Raw genomic sequence first — 18,028 nt, 5'->3', positions numbered from 1 at the left:
TTACAATAAAAAAAGTAGTCAGAATAAAGATATTTTGGTACTTTTCCCCATAATGCATGCACAATACAAGAGACTCTACAGACACTTCAGAATCTAATTTTTTAATTGATGTAAACATAAGAGATTCTGGGTGGTAATGCCTTTGCTTCATCTTTCTTCTGCAGAAATGCTGAGTACATCTCGATAGATAGTACATTAGCTCTTTAATGCTAGTCAACAGGCCATAATGCATTAATCTGTGAAACATTTATTTCATGTGATAACAGTAAATTTGAATTAAATGAACATTAAATTGTGTCTAAACTCATAGTTTGCTCAATCTCAAAAGTAATAATATTTCCCTTAGGCTCGGTTCACACTGGGGCGACTTGTCAGGCGACCTAGTCGCCTGACAAGTCGCCTCCCGTTCTGTGCTATGGAACCGTTCTAATCGGAGCGACGCAAGTCGCTCCGACTTAGAAAAAGGTTCCTGTATTACTTTGGGGGCGACTTGGGGCGACTTGCATAGACTTCTATGCAGAAGTCGTCTCGCAAGTCGCCCCGGCAGTCGTTTGCAGGTCGCCTCGCTGAGGCGACCTGCAAGTCGTGCCGCCCATGTGTGAACCGAGCCTTACACTAATGTACGTATGTATGTGGAAACAAATGCATTTAGTTATATTGTCGAGTGTTTTCAAGACAGTTTGTTGTCATAGGTGGGTGCATTAGAACAGCATTAGGCTGTGCCCCTCCAAAGCTCAAACACATGTGTGTGTGTTTATGTATTAAACTGGATGAGCCGAACAACCCCCCCCAGTTTGGTTTGCAGCAGAACATGCGAACAGGCAAAAAATTTGTGCGTACATGCCAAAACCGTTAGAGTCTATGGGACACAAACGTGAAAAATCAAAAGTGCTCTTTTTAACCACTTCAGCCCCGGAAGGATTTACCCCCTTCCTGACCAGAGCACTTTTTACAATTTGGCACTGAGTCGCTTTAACTGCTAATTGCGTGGTCATGCAATGCTGTACCCAAACAAAATTTGCGTCCTTTTCTTCCCACAAACAGAGCTTTCTTTTGATGGTATTTGATCATCTCTGCGGTTTTTATTTTTTGCGCTATAAACAGAAAAAGACCGAAAATTTAGAAAAAAAATGATATTTTCTACATTTCGTTATAAAAAAAAATCCAATAAACTCAATTTTAGTCATACATTTAAGCCAAAATGTATTCGGCCACATGTCTTTGGTAAAAAAAATGTCAATAAGCGTATATTTATTGGTTTGCGCAAAAGTTATAGTGTCTACAAACTAGGGTACATTTTCTGGAATTTACACAGCTTTTAGTTTATGACTGCCTATGTCATTTCTTGAGGTGCTAAAATGGCAGGGCAGTACAAACCCCCCCCCCCCTCAAATGACCCCATTTTGGAAAGTAGACACCCCAAGGAAATTGCTGAGAGGCATGTTGAGTCCATTGAATATTAATTTTTTTTTTTGTCCCAAGTGATTGAATGACAAAAAAAAAAAAAAATTACAATAAGTTGTTACTAAATGATATATTGCTCACACAGGCCATGGGCATATGTGGAATTGCACCCCAAAATACATTTAGCTGCTTCTCCTGAGTATAGGGATACCACATGTGTGGGACCTTTTGGGAGCCTAGCCACGTACGGGGCCCCGAAATCCAAGCACCGCCTTCAGGATTTCTAAGGGCGTAAAGTTTTGATTTCACTCTTCACTACCTATCACAGTTTCGAAGGCCATAAAATGCCCAGATGGCACAAATCCCCCCAAATGACCCCATTTTGGAAAGTAGACACCCCAAGATATTTGCTGAGAGGCATGTTGAGTCCATGGAATAGTTTATATTTTGACACAAGTTGCACAAAAGTGACAATTTTTTTTTTTTTTTTGCACAAAGTTGTCACTAAATGATATATTGCTCAAATATGCCTTGGGCTTATGTGGAATTACACCCCAAAATACATTCTGCTGCTTCTCCTGAGTACGGGGATACCACATGTGTGGGACTTTTTGGGAGTCTTGCTGCATACGGGGCCCCGAAAACCATTCACCTTCAGGATTTCTAAGGGCGTACATTTTTGATTCACTTCTCACTACCTATCACAGTTTCGAAGGCCATAAAATGCCAAGATAGCACAACCCCCCCCCCAAATGACCCCATTTTGGAAAGTAGACACCCCAAGCTATTTGCTGAGAGGCATGGTGAGTATTTTGCAGCTCTCATTTGTTTTTGAAAATGAAGAAAGACAAAAAAAAAACTTTTTTTTTTTTTTTTTCAATTTTGAAAACTTTGTGACAAAAAGTGAGGTCTGCAAAATAATCACTATACCTCTCAGCAAATAGCTTGGGGTGTCTACTTTCCAAAATAGGGTCATTTGGGGGGGGGGTTGTGCCACCTGGGCATTCCATGGCCTCCGAAACTGTGATAGGCAGTGAAGAGTGAAATAAAAAATTTACGCCCTTAGAAAGCCTGAAGGCGGTGCTTGGTTTTCGGGGTCCCGTACGCGGCTAGGCTCCCAAAAAGTCTCACACATGTGGTATCCCCGTACTCAGGAGAAGCAACAGAATGTATTTTGGGGTGTAATTTCACATATTCCCATGGCATGTTTGAGCAATATATCATTTAGTTACAACTTTGTTCAAAAAAAAAAAAAAAAAATTGTCTTTTTCCCGCAACTTGTGTCACAATATAAAATATTCCATGGACTTGACATGCCTCTCAGCAAATAGCTTGGGGTGTCTACTTTACAAAATGGGGTCATTTGAACTATCCTGGCATCTTATGCACAACATTTAGAAGCTTATGTCACACATCACCCACTCTTCTAACCACTTGAAGACAAAGCCCTTTCTGACACTTCTTGTTTACATGAAAAAAATATTTTTTTTGCAAGAAAATTACTTTGAACCCCCAAACATTATATATTATATATTTTTTAAAGCAAATGCCCTACAGCATTCATTTTTTGTGTTTCATTTTTTTTTTCACACAGTATTTGCGCAGCGATTTTTCAAACGCATTTTTTTGGGGAAAAAACACACTTTTTAAAATTTTAATGCACTAAAACACACTATATTGCCCAAATGTTTGATGAAATAAAAAATATGATCTTAGGCCGAGTACATGGATACCAAACATGACATGCTTTAAAATTGCGCACAAACGTGCAGTGGCGACAAACTAAATACATTTTTAAAAGCCTTTAAAAGCCTTTACAGGTTACCACTTTAGATTTACAGAGGAGGTCTACTGCTAAAATTACTGCCCTCGATCTGACCTTCGTGGTGATACCTCACATGCACGGTGCAATTGCTGTTTACATTTGACGCCAGACTGTTGCTTGCGTTCGCCTTTGCGTGAGAGCAGGGGGGGACAGGGGTGCTTTTTTTTTTTTTCTTTATTATTTTTTTGCTTTTTTATCTTATTTTTAAACTGTTCCTTTCATTTTTTTTTTAATCATTTTTATTGTTATCTCAGGGAATGTAAATATCCCCTATGATAGCAATAGGTAGTGACAGGTACTCTTTTTGAAAAAACTGGGGTCTATTAGACCCTAGATCTCTCCTCTGCCTTCAAAGCATCTGACCACACCAAGATCGGTGTGATAAAATGCTTTCCCAATTTCCCAATGGCGCTGTTTACATCTGGCGAAATTTAAGTCATGAAATGCTCGTAGCTTCCGGTTTCTTAGGCCATAGAGATGTTTGGAGCCACTCTGGTCTCTGATCAGCTCTATGGTCAGCTGGCTGAATCACCGGCTGCATTTTCGGGTTCCCTGTTTGGACAGTAGAGCCAGATAAAAACATGAAAGACGGTGGGGGGGGGGGCATTGCCTCCCACTGCTTGTAAAAGCAGTCTAGAGGCTAATTAGCCGCTAGGATTGTTTTTACATGAAAGCCGACCGCTGGCTGAAAAGAATGATACCAAGATAATACCTTAACCTGCAGGCATCATTCTGTTATAACCACTCAAAGTCCAGCAACATACCAGTACGTTGCTGGTCCTTGTTGGGCATATATTGTAAACTTTTTTTCATGCAGCCTGTGGGCTGAACGAAAAAAAGAGATTGATCGGTGGGTATGCCCACCATTAGAATACCTCCCTTCATCCACCCACTTCTAATGATGGGCATACATGCACCGTATATATATGCCGAAGCATGGGGGCATCCTCCCGCAAAAGTTAGGAGCAAATCGCTCCTCCGCCCTCTGCTGCCCCCACGCTTCGGCATATATGCTGAAGTATTCAACTGTGGTGGTGAAATCACCTCCGACCGCGCTAGAGTCACGGCTTTATGTATCGTGGGAGCAAACGCTGTTGCTGTCAAGATAAATAAATCCGCGCTGCAACTGAATGGCGTACCTGCTAAGCAAATGATGGTTAACAATAAAACAAAGTAACATTACAGTATAACAGTAATGCCCCGTACACACGGTCTGATTTTCCGATGGAAAATGTCCGATCGGAGCGTGTTGTCGGAAATTCCGACCGTGTGTGGGCTCCATCGGACATTTTCCATCGGATTTTCCGACACACAAAGTTGGAGAGCAGGAGATAAAATTTTCCGACAACAAAATCCGATCACGTCAATTCCGACCGTGTGTGGCCTGTTCCGACGCACAAAGTGCCACGCATGCTCAGAAGAAATTCCGACACGGAACAGCTCGTTCTGGTAAACTTAGCGTTCGCAATGGATACAGCACTTTCGTCACGCTGCAATGTTAAAAATGGTTTAATACAGCGCAATCTCTTCTTCTTTATAATGTGACAAGAATATAGTAGTTTTGCTGCTCATATTCACACAGACTTCTCACAAACTTATTTCGTTACTATTTATCGGGAGTCCCTCAATATATTTTGATTTCTCACATCTGACAACATTTTTTTTTTGTATTTTTTTTTTTTTTTGGCTTTAACCACCTCAATAAAGGGCACTTACACCCCCTTCCTGCCCAAGCCATTTTTCAGTTTTCAGCGCTGTCGCACTTTGAATGACAATTGCGCGGTCATGTTACACTGCACCTTAATTACATTTTTATAATTTTTTTCCCCACAAATAGAGCTTTCTTTTGGTGGTATTTGATCACCTCTGCGGTTTTTATTTATTGCGCTATAAACAAAAGAAGAGGGACAATTTTGAAAAAACACAATATTTTTTACTTTTTGCTATAATAAATATCCAATTTTTTTTTTTTTTTTAACAAATTTTTTCCTCAGTTTAGGCCAATACGTATTCTTCTACATATTTTTGGTAAAAAAAAATTGCGATAAGCGTATATTGATTGGTTTGCGCAAAAGTTATAGCGTCTACAAAATAGGGGATAGATTTATAGCATTTTTATTATTTATTTATTTTTTACTAGTAATGGCGGCGATCTGCAATTTTTATTGTGACTACGATATTGCGGCGGACACATCGGACACTTTTGACACATTTTTGGGACCATTCACATTTATACAGCGATCAATGCTATAAAATTGCATTGATTACTGTGTAAATGTGACTGGCAGGGAAGGGGTTAACACTAGGGGGCGCTCGAGGGGTTAATGTATGACCTAAGGAGGTTATTCTAACTGTGGGGGGAGGGGACTGACTGGGGGAGGTGACCGATTGCTGTCCCTATGTACAAGGGACACGCCATCGGTCTCCTCTCCTCTCTGACAGGACGTGGATCTGTGTTTACATGCACAGATCCACGCTCCTGCTCTGTTACCTGGCAATCGCGGGTGCCCGGCGGACATCGCGGCCGCCGGGCACGCGCACCGGGTCCCGAGTGACGCAGCGGGCACGCGCGCGCGCCCCCTAGTGGCTCGGGAGGGCGAGGACGTCATATGACGTCCACCCAGAACAACAGAAGCCTCGTCCAGCCGTCATATGACGGTGGGCGGTGGCTTAGTGGTTAATGTAGATTCTTTTTTTGTGTTTGTATTTTTTTGAAGGGTGTTATTTTTTTGGGGGGATTTTGATTTGTACTCCCGAAAATGTTTGTGTGTGTTTTTTGTGACAAGTTCCCACAACACCATTGATATGTTGTTATATTTAATCTGTAGGAGATTGTTTGGTGTTGTTGTCCCTTGTTAATTTCACATTTTATGTTAGAAATGTACCTGAATCGTCACCAACAAACTGTCCTTTTTGGATGAAAACACACACAGGAGAGTAGAATTTCCCTCAAAAAATTTTATTAAAAGGGGTCACAACTAAACAAAGAGGGAGGCAACGCTGGAGAAACTGCAGAAGTGGGTGAAGCCTTGGACCCCCAGGGCACACATCAACTATTTAAAAGCAAAATTGGTGGCCTGAGGAGTCCTTATCTAAGGGAGGGCAGTCTGGTCCAGAAGTCCCTGAGATCCGGAAATCAGCAGATGACATCTGTGTCCCCAGGCTGTGGTCATGCAAGAGACTGCAGCTTTTGTCAGACCAGACTGAACCCAGGGCCATCACTCTCAGGTCTTCTTTCCACGCCTCCTTCCACGCGGTGGCTCTGGTGGTGGAGTTGTGGCAGCAGGAGGAGGAGGAGGATGGTCCAACTCAACCACGTCGGTCTTGGGTGTTAGTTCCCCACTCACCCCCTTACGTAGGACTTTATACATAAGGTCCTCACAGAGCTTGCGTTGACCCTCCTGCATGCCCTGCAGTTTGGTGGCAGCCATGCAGGCAAAGGCCTCTTCAGGAGTGGGTAAGGCTCGTAGGGACGCCGAAGCCTCCTGAATTAGCCTGAACGCAGAATCCTGCACGGGACTCGGAGTCGTCTTCCTGGCTCTTTTATATGGAAGGCGGAGGGGAGGAACCTGCGATTCAGTCAGGCTGCGACTTGTCCCAGGCTTCTCTTGGCTGACACTTAGCCCCGCCTCCTCCTGGCTGCCACTAATCCCCGCCTCCTCCTGACTGCCACATTCCACAACCTCCTCCTGGCTGAGGTCTTCCTGTGTATGAAAAAGGGACATAGTTTTAGTATTTTAGTCATCAATCACACACAATTTTCTGTTGCAAATTGAATGTTAACAAATATAACAGACTATCCTTCTGAGCCCAGCAGTTTTCATTCTTGTCCCAAATTTGGGTGCCCACTACTGTCTATTGATATGTAAAACTCTTTTTTCAATCAGCAATTAGTGATCAATAATAACATCTAGTAAAGATAATTTCTTTATTGACCAGAAATCTGTAGAACAATGCTATACCTGACTCCTCCACTTCTTCCTGGCTGGAAGGACCAGGTTGGACATCGGAAGCCTCAGCTGGGGTGGAAGGAAGAGTGGAAGGAAGAGTAGAGAGGGATTCCCTGACTTCAGTGTGGTCTGACAGAAATCGCAGTCTCTCATAGTACCACAGCCTGGGGACATAAACGTCATCTGCTGCAGCTCCGGATCTCTGGGAATCTGTGACCTTCTTGTGCTTCCTCAGATAAGTGCTCCTCAGGCCACCAATTTTGGTTTTTAAATAGGGGATGGTTGCTGTGGGGACCACCGGCTTCACCAACTCCAGCAGTTTCTCCAGCGCTGCCTGCCTCTTTTGTTTATGGTTATAGTGGGGGTGTCTCACCTGCCACAGACAGGGCAGCTCCCTGTACTTGTCTATGAACAGGGGGAGGAAATTGTGGTCGTTGAACCCATCCATTTTCTCTGCAAGACACAACACGAGACAAACCCTAATGTCAGGCCAAACTCCCCTAATCTTTTTACAATATAGGCTTCCATTTCGAAGCAGTATAGGCCCAAGTTTAGATCCTACCTTCGTTATCACGATCGGCGCCTCCGATGCTCCTTCCTCCGCTCACAGATCGTACGTAAGACGCACGCCTGTTACGCTTTATACACACTGCGCATGCGTGTAACTCCGCCCGCCCCTGACGTTCTTTCTAGTCTATTCCCCCTTTTCATTCGGCGCAGTGGGGGAAGAGCACATGGCGGAGACACAGCAGGATCGTGCTAATTGTAGCAACGAGGAGGAGGAGGAAAGGCCGGATCCGGACATGTCCCGATCCAGAAGGAGATTTAAGGACTCAAATATGTCCTTTGGGGAGATGTTGGAGATGGTGGACATCCTGAAGAGGGCCGACTATGATGGAAAGTATGGGCCTTACCCCAACCCCAATATCAGAAAGGCCAAGATCAAGGCGAAAGTGGTCAAGCGTCTGCACCGGAAATTCGGGGTACGACGATCGAAAGATCAGCTCAGGAAGCGGTGGTCGGACCTCAAATTACGAGAACATGAGCAGTACAGAAAGATCCGGAGAGTGCTGCAAAAAAGTAAGTAGTTGTGCTGTGTTCCTATTCTTTTTGTCTTTATTACGTTCGTGCTGCTCCATGTGCTTTTAGGAACTGTTGTACAGTTTTAAATGGCAACTTTCATGTTCATGGGCACATTATTCGTTCGTATCAAACGTTTTTCTTTCGGACTCAAAAATACCATTGTTTAGGCCATATGCATTTGGCCACCATTTTTACGCCCTATACTTGTCTTAAAAAAATTGGGTTGTGTAGATGGCTTTATTACTAGAATGAAATGCAAACTAGATTCTGTGTAAGGAGAGGACACTGAGCAGCAGTTTTCACATCTGGACACTGGAGCACTAGTGTGGGACACCGGAACACCATTTTTATTAGGGGGGCCACACAGGTGCTCCAGTGTATACTATAGGGGGGGCCTACATCTGTGAAGCTTGTACCAAACAGGTAAAGTATTGCAGCTTGACAAAGGACACTGAAAATGCTACATTTTGGAACTCTGCTAAAATTGACAATTGTACCCCACTTCCAAGCAATGTTTCCTATTTCTAGTTCTGCCATCAAATATCTGTGTGCTAATTATACAATTTTGTTTGACATAGGGGATAAAAGACTCGGAGGACACCCCTCATCCAAGGAGACCACAGACCCCCCACCTCTGGAAGAAGGGGAAATCCCCCCAACCCAAGAAGAGCAGGAGGAGGAAGACGTGGTGGAACTAGTCACCACAACAGGTGAGTGTCTGCGACCACAGGCTCAGGTAAGAGATGGATGGCGGCATATTTTTGACACCTAATTTTTTTTTGGGGTTCCTCTCTTTTTAGGTGATCGTGATGTTGTGGATCCAGATCCTTTCACATCCGAAAGTGCCCAGATCCTGATCGGGGAGATCATGGGGTGTAATTTACAATTGGAAAACATCAAGAAAAACATCAATGATGTTATTCAAAAAAATAAAAACATCATTGATGTTTTGGGGCGAGTTTAAACCCCTCCAAATCACTTTCTTCTTTTGTGTGCTACAATGTGCTAAATGTTTTTGTGATTTTTCACAAAGCCAAATTTGGAGGATGCACACAGTGTGTCAAGATGTGCAACCCCTTCCTCAATAATAAAGTAGCGGTGAGGAAGGGCTTGCTCCCCCAAAACACGTCCCTTGATCCCCCGTGATGGCAGGTCGCACATGTTGACATTGGTAAATTGCTGTGCATCTTCCAAATTTGGCTTTTCCTGGGGTGACTTCACCCCATCTGAACGCAATATCAAACACAGTTCCTAAATACTCATGTCTGATATTGCCTTCAAGTTCTATAAAATGTGACGTTTGTAAGTTCAAGATTTGTGTCTTTCTTGTTGGTTTTACACATGCCTGTTTTATCTAAAATGGACATTTCTATTTTTGATAATGCTACCCCAAAAATTGTTAGACAACAAACATGTTGGTTTGTTTGAAAAACCTTTGGTAAATGCACATGTGATTGTGCAGGTATAAAAAAGTTTGTTAAGCAAGAATGTGTGGATTATTATCTCAATGCTACAACACTTTTGGGGTGATGTCATTGGTGTTTTCAGAGAAAATGGGGGTTATTTACTAAGGGTAAATCCTCTTGGCACTACAAGTGCAGTTTCAGTGCAGTTGCAACTGCACTTGTAGTGAAATGTTTTTTTTGCATTTAGTAAATAACAGCCAACAGTGCTTTGTATAATAAGGTTACACAATCACGATATTTTCTGGACGCAACACATTTCTGTCAGGGTCAGCTAAAACAAACACAAGCAGTAAATGTCCACAAAGAATTTATTTTTTTTTTTATTATAAAAAGGCTTCACAGATTTGCTGGCATATTGATAGCCCCCCTACCCGCAAAGAACTCCAGGTAGCGTAACCGGACATCACGGGCACTCAGGGAGGGCAAGCCAGGACGGCCGATTTCAAGCGCCGTCAGTGTGGTTTCATGTATCATTCCGGCCTCAGGCCCAACTGAGCCAGCATAGTTGGCCGAATGTTTCTTTAAAAAGTTATGGAGAATACAGCACGCCAGTATAATATGGCTCAGTTTATACTCCGCCATATGGATGGGTGTCATAAATAGGTGGAACCGGCTGGCCTGGATTCCAAATGTGTTCTCCACCACTCTTCAGGCTCTGGCCAGCCGGTAATTAAAAACCCTCTGTTCCGGGGTGAGGGTCTTCATCGGGAATGGCCGCATCAGGTGGTCCCCCAGTGCAAACACTTCATCAGCAACGAACACAAATGGGAGTCCTTCCACATTGTCCTCTGGAGGTGGCAAATCCAAGCTGCCATTCTGGAGACGCCTGTATAACTCCGTCTGGGCGATGACTCCACCATCGGACATCCGGCCATTCTTCCCCACGTCCACATACAAGAAGTCGTAATTAGCCGACACCACCGCCAACATCACTATACTATTGAACCCCTTATAGTTGAAATAGTACGACCCCGAGTTGGGTGGTGGGACGATGTGGACGTGTTTCCCATCAATTGCCCCTCCGCAGTTAGGAAAGTCCCACCGCTGGGCAAAGTGGGAGGCCACAGTCTGCCATTCCTGTGGCATGGAAGGAAACTGTTGAGGGAAAAAATAAAACATAACTATTTTTGCTCAGAAACATGGCAAGCAGATTAGGCACAAACATTATATGGGTCAACCTCCAGATAGCATTTAGTAAGGGGAATTTAACAACGCCAAAGTATAAGGTACACCTATCATATTCCCCCTCCCCCCTCTCATGGGCCATTTCTAACATTATGGGGTGTGTGGAAATCTTGGACAGGTAACCCTCTTCCCTTCATTGAGAATGCCTAAATAATGGGTATTACTTGGAACAGCCCCTCCTTAGTTACACTATTGGCAGCCCACTGGACAGGTAAGAAGTGTCATAATACCAAGATATAAATACACATTGTACACATTTGAGGACATTTGGACATTCTGCTATTACCTATCAAGATAATAATAGAATAAAAAAACTTTAAACAGTACCATTGGAAAGTATACAGGCAGGCCCTTGCACTACATGCTTTGGGTAATTCATCCATACATCTGAGCACAAAAGAGATGGGTATAGTGTGTATGGGTTTGGCAAAGTCAGCAGATAGATGATTGAGGATAGATAGAGAATTGGGATCAGCTGAGTTAGCAGTTGGGGGAGGGAGGGTTACTAAAAATTATTTGGGGACACCACAAAAAAAAAGCCTCTGGCACTCTGCCTGAATTTAAAGCAAAAATAACATTTCAAAACATTTTAGGGGGTGTTTGGGGTAAAGCATTACTATGGAGCAGATAAAATACATTGTTAAGTGACTACATGAGGTGAATATAGGGCCAGGAGACACCATGCTGGAGAGGTTATTGAAGGGCAAATATGTATGAAGGACCTAAAATAATAATTACATAAAAATCCAGCATGCATGAGGAGAAAGGGGACATTCACAGCATATTCCAATCATGGTAATTAGGGAATGAGGAAAGAAATACAATATATTAGCAAACATTCAATACAATAAAATGTGATATTAAAGGATAAATCTTACCTTCATATACTCCTTCTGCAGGACCTGGATGATGGCAGAACAGGTCTCTGGGATAATAATCCCCAGAGCCTGGGGGGGAGATGCCTGTCGAGAACTTCAAGTCCTGCAGGCTTCTCCCTGTCGCCAAGTACCGCAGGGTAGTGACCAACCTCTGCCGCGGGGTGATGTCTTGCTTCATGCAGGTATCCTGCCTGCTAATATAAGGGGTCAGCGAAGCCAACAGATGGTGAAACACGGGGTCCGTCATCCGGAGAAAGTTCCTGAAATCATCAGGATTATTCTCACGGTTCTCACGGAGCAAAGGCATATGAGAGAACTGGTCACGCTGAAGCAACCAATTCTTAGTCCATGAACTCCTCCCCACCCTGTTCATGGACTGGACTTGTGTCAAGGTCAGGACCCCAACACCAAGCCCCCGCACAGCACGAACTCTACGAGGAGTACGCATACGCAACATGGCTAGAAAACGGTCGGCTGCTCAGAACGAAGTAACAGAACGCACTGAAGAACAGCAAGGCCTGTGAAGAGCGACCTGAAAAACAGTAACGAACGAACAAGAATACAATGACTAATTAAAGTCACGCGGAACTTGCTGCACGCACTGAAGAGCAGATACAAACCCACAAGCACAAACTGAACTGCAGAAAACCATCTGAAAGCCACGAGTCTGAAAAAGCGTGAATCGTCTCTCACCAAACTTTTACTAACACGAGATTAGCAAAAGGAGCCCAAAGGGTGCCGCGCTTGGTTCTTAACCGGCCTTTTCTAGTCTCGTCGTACGTGCTTGACGTCACTGCGTTCTTGGCGATTGGAAATTCCAAAAACTTTGTGCGACCGTGTGTACGCAAAACAAGTTTGAGCCAACATCCGTCGGAAAAAATCCTAGGATTTTGTTGTCCGAATGTCCGAACAAAGTCTGACCGTCTGTATGGGGCATTAGACTTACCATACCTGCAAAGCAAATACAAAAAAAACATAGTAATACAGTGGGGACGGAAAGTATTTAGACCCCCTTAAATTTTTCACTCTTTGTTATATTGCAGCCATTTGCTAAAATCATTTAAGTTCATTTTTCTCCTCATTAATGTACACACAGCACCCCATATTGACAGAAAAACACAGAATTGTAGACATTTTTGCAGATTTATTAAAAAAGAAAAACTGAAATATCACATGGCCCTAAGTATTCAGACCCTTTGCTCAGTATTTATTAGAAGCACCCTTTTGGTCTTTATGGGAAAGATGCAACAAGTTTTTCACTCCTGGATTTGGGGATCCTCTGCCATTCCTCCTTGCAGATCCTCTCCAGTTCTGTCAGGTTGGATGGTAAACGTTGGTGGACAGCCATTTTTAGGTCTCTCCAGAGATGCTCAATTAGATTTAAGTCAGGGCTCTGGCTGGGCCATTCAAGAACAGTCACGGAGTTGTTTGGAAGCCACTCCTTTGTTATTTTAGCTGTGTGCTTAGGGTCATTGTCTTGTTGGAAGGTAAACCTTCGGCCCAGTCTGAGGTCCTGAGCACTCTGGAGAAGGTTTTCGTCCAGATATCCCTGTACTTGGCTGCATTCATTTTTCCCTCGATTGCAACCAGTCGTCCTGTCCCTGCAGCTGAAAAACACCCCCACAGCATGATGCTGCCACCACCATGCTTCACTGTTGGGACTGTATTGGACAGGTGATGAGCAGTGCCTGGTTTTCTCCACACATAACGCTTATAATTAAGGCCAAAAAGTTCTATCTTGGTCTCATCAGACCAAAACTTATTTTGCACCATCTTGGAGTCCTTCAGGTGTTTTTTAGCAAACTCCATGCGGGCTTTCATGTGTCTTGCACTGATGACAGGCTTCCGTCGTGCCACTCTGCCATAAAGCCCTGTTTGGTGGAGGGCTGCAGTGATGGTTAACTTTGTACAACTTGATCCCATCTCCCGACTGCATCTCTGGAGCTCAGGCACAGTGATCTTTGGGTTCTTCTTTACCTCTCTCACCAAGGCTCTTCTCCCCAAATAGCTCAGTTTTGCCGGACGGCCAGCTATAGGAAGGGTTCTGTTCGTCCCAAACGTCTTCCATTTAAGGATTATGGTGCCTTTAGGAACCTTAAGTGCAGCAGAAATTTATTTGTAACTTTGGCCAGATGTGTGCCTTGCCACAATTCTGTCTCTGAGCTCTTCAGGCAGTTCCTTTGACCTCATGATTCTCATTTGCTCTGACATGCACTGTGAGCTGTAAGGTCTTATATAGACAGGTGTGTGGCTTTCCTAATCAAGTCCAGTCAGTATAATCAAACACAGCTGGACTCAAATGAAGGTGTAGAACAATCTCAAGGATGATCAGAAGAAATGGACAGCACCTGAGTTAAATATATGAGTGTCACAGCAAAGGATCTGAATACTTAGGACCATGTTATATTTCAGTTTTTCTTTTTTAATAAATCTGCAAAAATGTCAACAATTCTGTGTTTTTCTGCCAATATGGGGTGCTGTGTGTACATCAATGAGGAAAAAGAATGAACTTAAATGATTTTAGCACATGGCTGCAATATAACAAAGAGTGAAAAATTTAAGGGGGTCTGAATACTTTCCGTCCCCACTGTATATATGCCGAAGCATGGGGGCATCCTCCCGCAAAAGGCAGGAGCACTCCTCCTGCTCCTCCACCCGCTGCTGCCCCCACGCTTCGGCATATATGCTGAATAGGGATGAGCCGAACACCCCCCGGTTCGGTTCGCACCAGAACCTGCGAACGGACCGAAAGTTCGCACGAACGTTAGAACCCCATTGACGTCTATGGGACTCGAACGTTCGAAATCAAAAGTGCTCATTTTAAAGGCTAATTTGCATGGTATTGTCCTAAAAAGGGTTTGGGGACCCGGGTCCTACCCCAGGGGACATGTATCAATGCAAAAAAAACTTTTAAAAACGGCCGTTTTTTCGGGAGCAGTGATTTTAATGATGCTTAAAGTAAAAAAAAAAAAAAGTGAAATATTCCTTTAAATATCGTACCTGAGGGGTGTCTATAGTATACCTGTAAAGTGACGCGTGTTTCCCGTGTTTAGAACAGTCCCTGTACCAAATGTCATTTTTAAAGGAAAAAATCTCATTTAAAACTGCTTGCGGGTTTAATGTAATGTCGGGTCCTGGCAATATGGATGAAAATCAGTGAGACAAACGGCATGGGTACCCCCCAGTCCATTACCAGGCCCTTTGGGTCTTGTATGGATATTAAGGGGAACCCCGCACCCAAATTAAAATAAGGAAAGGTGTGGGGCCACCAGGCCCTATATACTCTGAACAGCAGTATACAGGCTGTAGGTTTGTTGTTAAGTAGAATCTCTTTGTAATTTTGAACGGGTACATTTTTAACGTGTTTAGCTCCAGCCAAAAAATCTTTTTTAAGCTTTTTGGAAAACATAGGGAAGGGTTATCACCCCTGTGACATTTGTTTTGCTGTCTTTCCTCCTCTTCAGAAGATTTCACCTCACTTTTTGTCCCAATGGATTGGAAAGCATCAGTGGAAAGGAGAAATGTTTTTCCCATATTAACTCTTACAGGAGAGAATTTCCCTTCCTAGGGGTAGATTTATTCTCACTTCCTGTTGTCTCCTTCCGTTTGCAAGTAGGAGTCGTTTGTAAGTTAGTTGTTTGAAAGTAGGGTCCTGCCCTATATACTCAGCAGAAATTTGGGCCTTAGGTGTTGCTGTGGCCACAACACTGTAAGCCCTCACAGGGCTCTGCTGTGAAATATTAGATCAAGAATTGTAATTACATGCCCCTGTTGAACAGGAGCTGAAAAATTAGGCCTTAGGCACTGGTGCTGGTGCCACAACACTGCAACCCCTCACAGACACTCTAGTTGGAATGCAGGAACGAGCCCTGCTGCAAAGTATTGCATCAAAAATTGTAATTACACGCCCCTGTTAAACAAGGGCTGAAAAATTGGGCCTTAGGCACTGGTGCTGGTGCCACAACACTGCAACCCCTCACAGACACTCTAGTTGGAATGCAGGAACGAGCCCTGCTGCAAAGTATTACATCAAAAATCGTAATTACACGCCCCTGTTAAACAGGGGCTGAAAAATTGTGCCTTAGGCACTGGTGGTGGCGCCCAGAACCAAAAATGCTCTTACAAGCTATCAGCGTGATGATTGAGGAGGAAGAGGATAATTACTCAGGAATAGTCACTCAGCATCAGCATAGGCAGTCTTTGAAGGGATCTGAGATTTCAAAAAAAATTATTCAGTTACATCAGGATCAGGTGCTTGGTAGCTGGTGGTGATCCAAGACTCGTTCATTTTTATGAAGGTCAGTCGATCGACCGAGTCAGTGGACAGACGCACCCTGTGATCGGTTACCACGCCTCCAGCAGCACTGAATGTGCGTTCCGAAAGAACGCTGGATGCAGGACAGGCCAGTAGCTCAATTGCATACTGTGCAAGCTCTGGCCAGTGATCCATCCTCAAGACCCAGTAACCCAGAGGATTTTCGGTGGGAAAGGTGTCCAAGTCTGATCTTGCCCCTAGGTATTCCTGCACCATGTAAAACAGACGCTGGCGATGGTTGCTGGAACCGATCATACCTTGGGGCTGCGGACCAAAAAATTGTCTGAACGCATCGGTCAGACGGCCACCTTCTCCACCGCTCCTTCTTTGACTGACCGAAGCCTCAGCAACACGTTGTCCAGAAACAGGAGTTTGTAACCTCCCAGTCTCTGGGAACGCGTTGCACAGACCTTTCTGCAAGGCCTCCCGAAGATGTTTCATCCTCTGCTCCCTCTGCGATGGCAAGATAAGGTCCGCAACCTTACCCTTGTAACGTGGATCAAGGAGGGTTGCCAGCCAGTATTGGTCCTTCTCCTTGATACCACGAATACGAGGATCCTTACGCAGGCTTTGCAGGATCAGGGAGGCCATGCAGCGTGGGTTTGCTGAGGCATTCGGTCCGGAGTCCTCTGGGTCACTAAGGACGACATGGTCCGCAGCCACCTCCTCCCAGCCACGTACAAGTCCATGTGTTTCTTGGGACTGATCCCTTAAAGACTGCTGCTGATGCTGAGTGCCAGGCTCCACCTCCATACTGACACAATCTTCCTCCTCCTCCTCCTCCTCTTCCTCCTCGTCCTCTTCCTGTGTGATCGGCGGGCACGCAGGAACACTGTCTGGATAAAGGGGGCCTTGAGAGCTAAGGAAGTCCTCCTCTTCCTGCCTCTGTTCTGCCTCAAGTGCCCTGTCCATTATTCCACGCAGCGTGTGCTCCAACAGGTGGACAAGGGGGACAGTGTCACTGATGCATGCACTGTCACTGCTCACCATCCTCGTGGCCTCCTCAAATGGTGACAGGACAGTGCATGCATCCCTGATCATGGCCCACTGGCGTGGGGAAAAAAAAACAAGCTCCCCTGACCCTGTCCTGGTGCCATAGTCGCACAGGTACTCATTGATGGCCCTCTGCTGCGTGTGCAGCCGCTGCAGCATGGCCAACGTTGAGTTCCACCTGGTGGGCATGTCACAGATTAGGCGGTTCTTGGGCAGGTTAAACTCCTTTTGGAGGTCCGTCAGCCGAGCACTGGCATTATATGACCGGCGGAAATGCACACAGACTTTCCTGGCCTGCCTCAGGACATCCTGTAAGCCCGGGTACCTGCCCAAGAACCGCTGCACCACCAAGTTAAGGACGTGAGCCAAACAGGGCACATGGGTCATTTGTCCCTGTCGGAGGGCAGAGAGGAGGTTGGTGCCATTGTCGCAAACCACCATTCCTGCCTTAAGTTGGCGTGGCGTCAACCACCTCTGAACCTGCCCCTGCAGAGCTGACAGAACCTCTGCCCCAGTGTGGCTCCTGTCCCCCAAGCACACCAGCTCAAGCACCGCATGGCATCTTTTGGCCTGCGTACTTGCGTAGCCCCTTGAACGACTACGGAGCACCGCTGGTTCCGAGGAAGAGGCCATGGAGGAAGAAGAAGAGGAGGGGGTGGAGGAGAGAGGTGTGTCACAATCATTAGCATTTTGGAGGCGTGGTGGCGGAACAACCTCCAACACTACTGCACCTTGTCCTGCATCCTTCCCAGCTGCCAGCAGAGTCACCCAATGCGCCGTGAAACTTAGGTAACGTCCCTGTCCATGCCTGCTGGACCATGAGTCAGCGGTAATATGCACCTTACCGCTGACCGCCCTGTCCAGCGAGGCATGGACATTGCCTTCCACATGCTGGTAGAGAGCCGGAATCGCCTTCCGTGAGAAAAAGT

This window comes from Aquarana catesbeiana, linkage group LG03 (assembly GCF_042186555.1).
Source record: "Aquarana catesbeiana isolate 2022-GZ linkage group LG03, ASM4218655v1, whole genome shotgun sequence".
Classification (NCBI taxonomy): domain Eukaryota; kingdom Metazoa; phylum Chordata; class Amphibia; order Anura; family Ranidae; genus Aquarana; species Aquarana catesbeiana.
Note: the sequence above shows the minus strand (reverse complement) of the source record.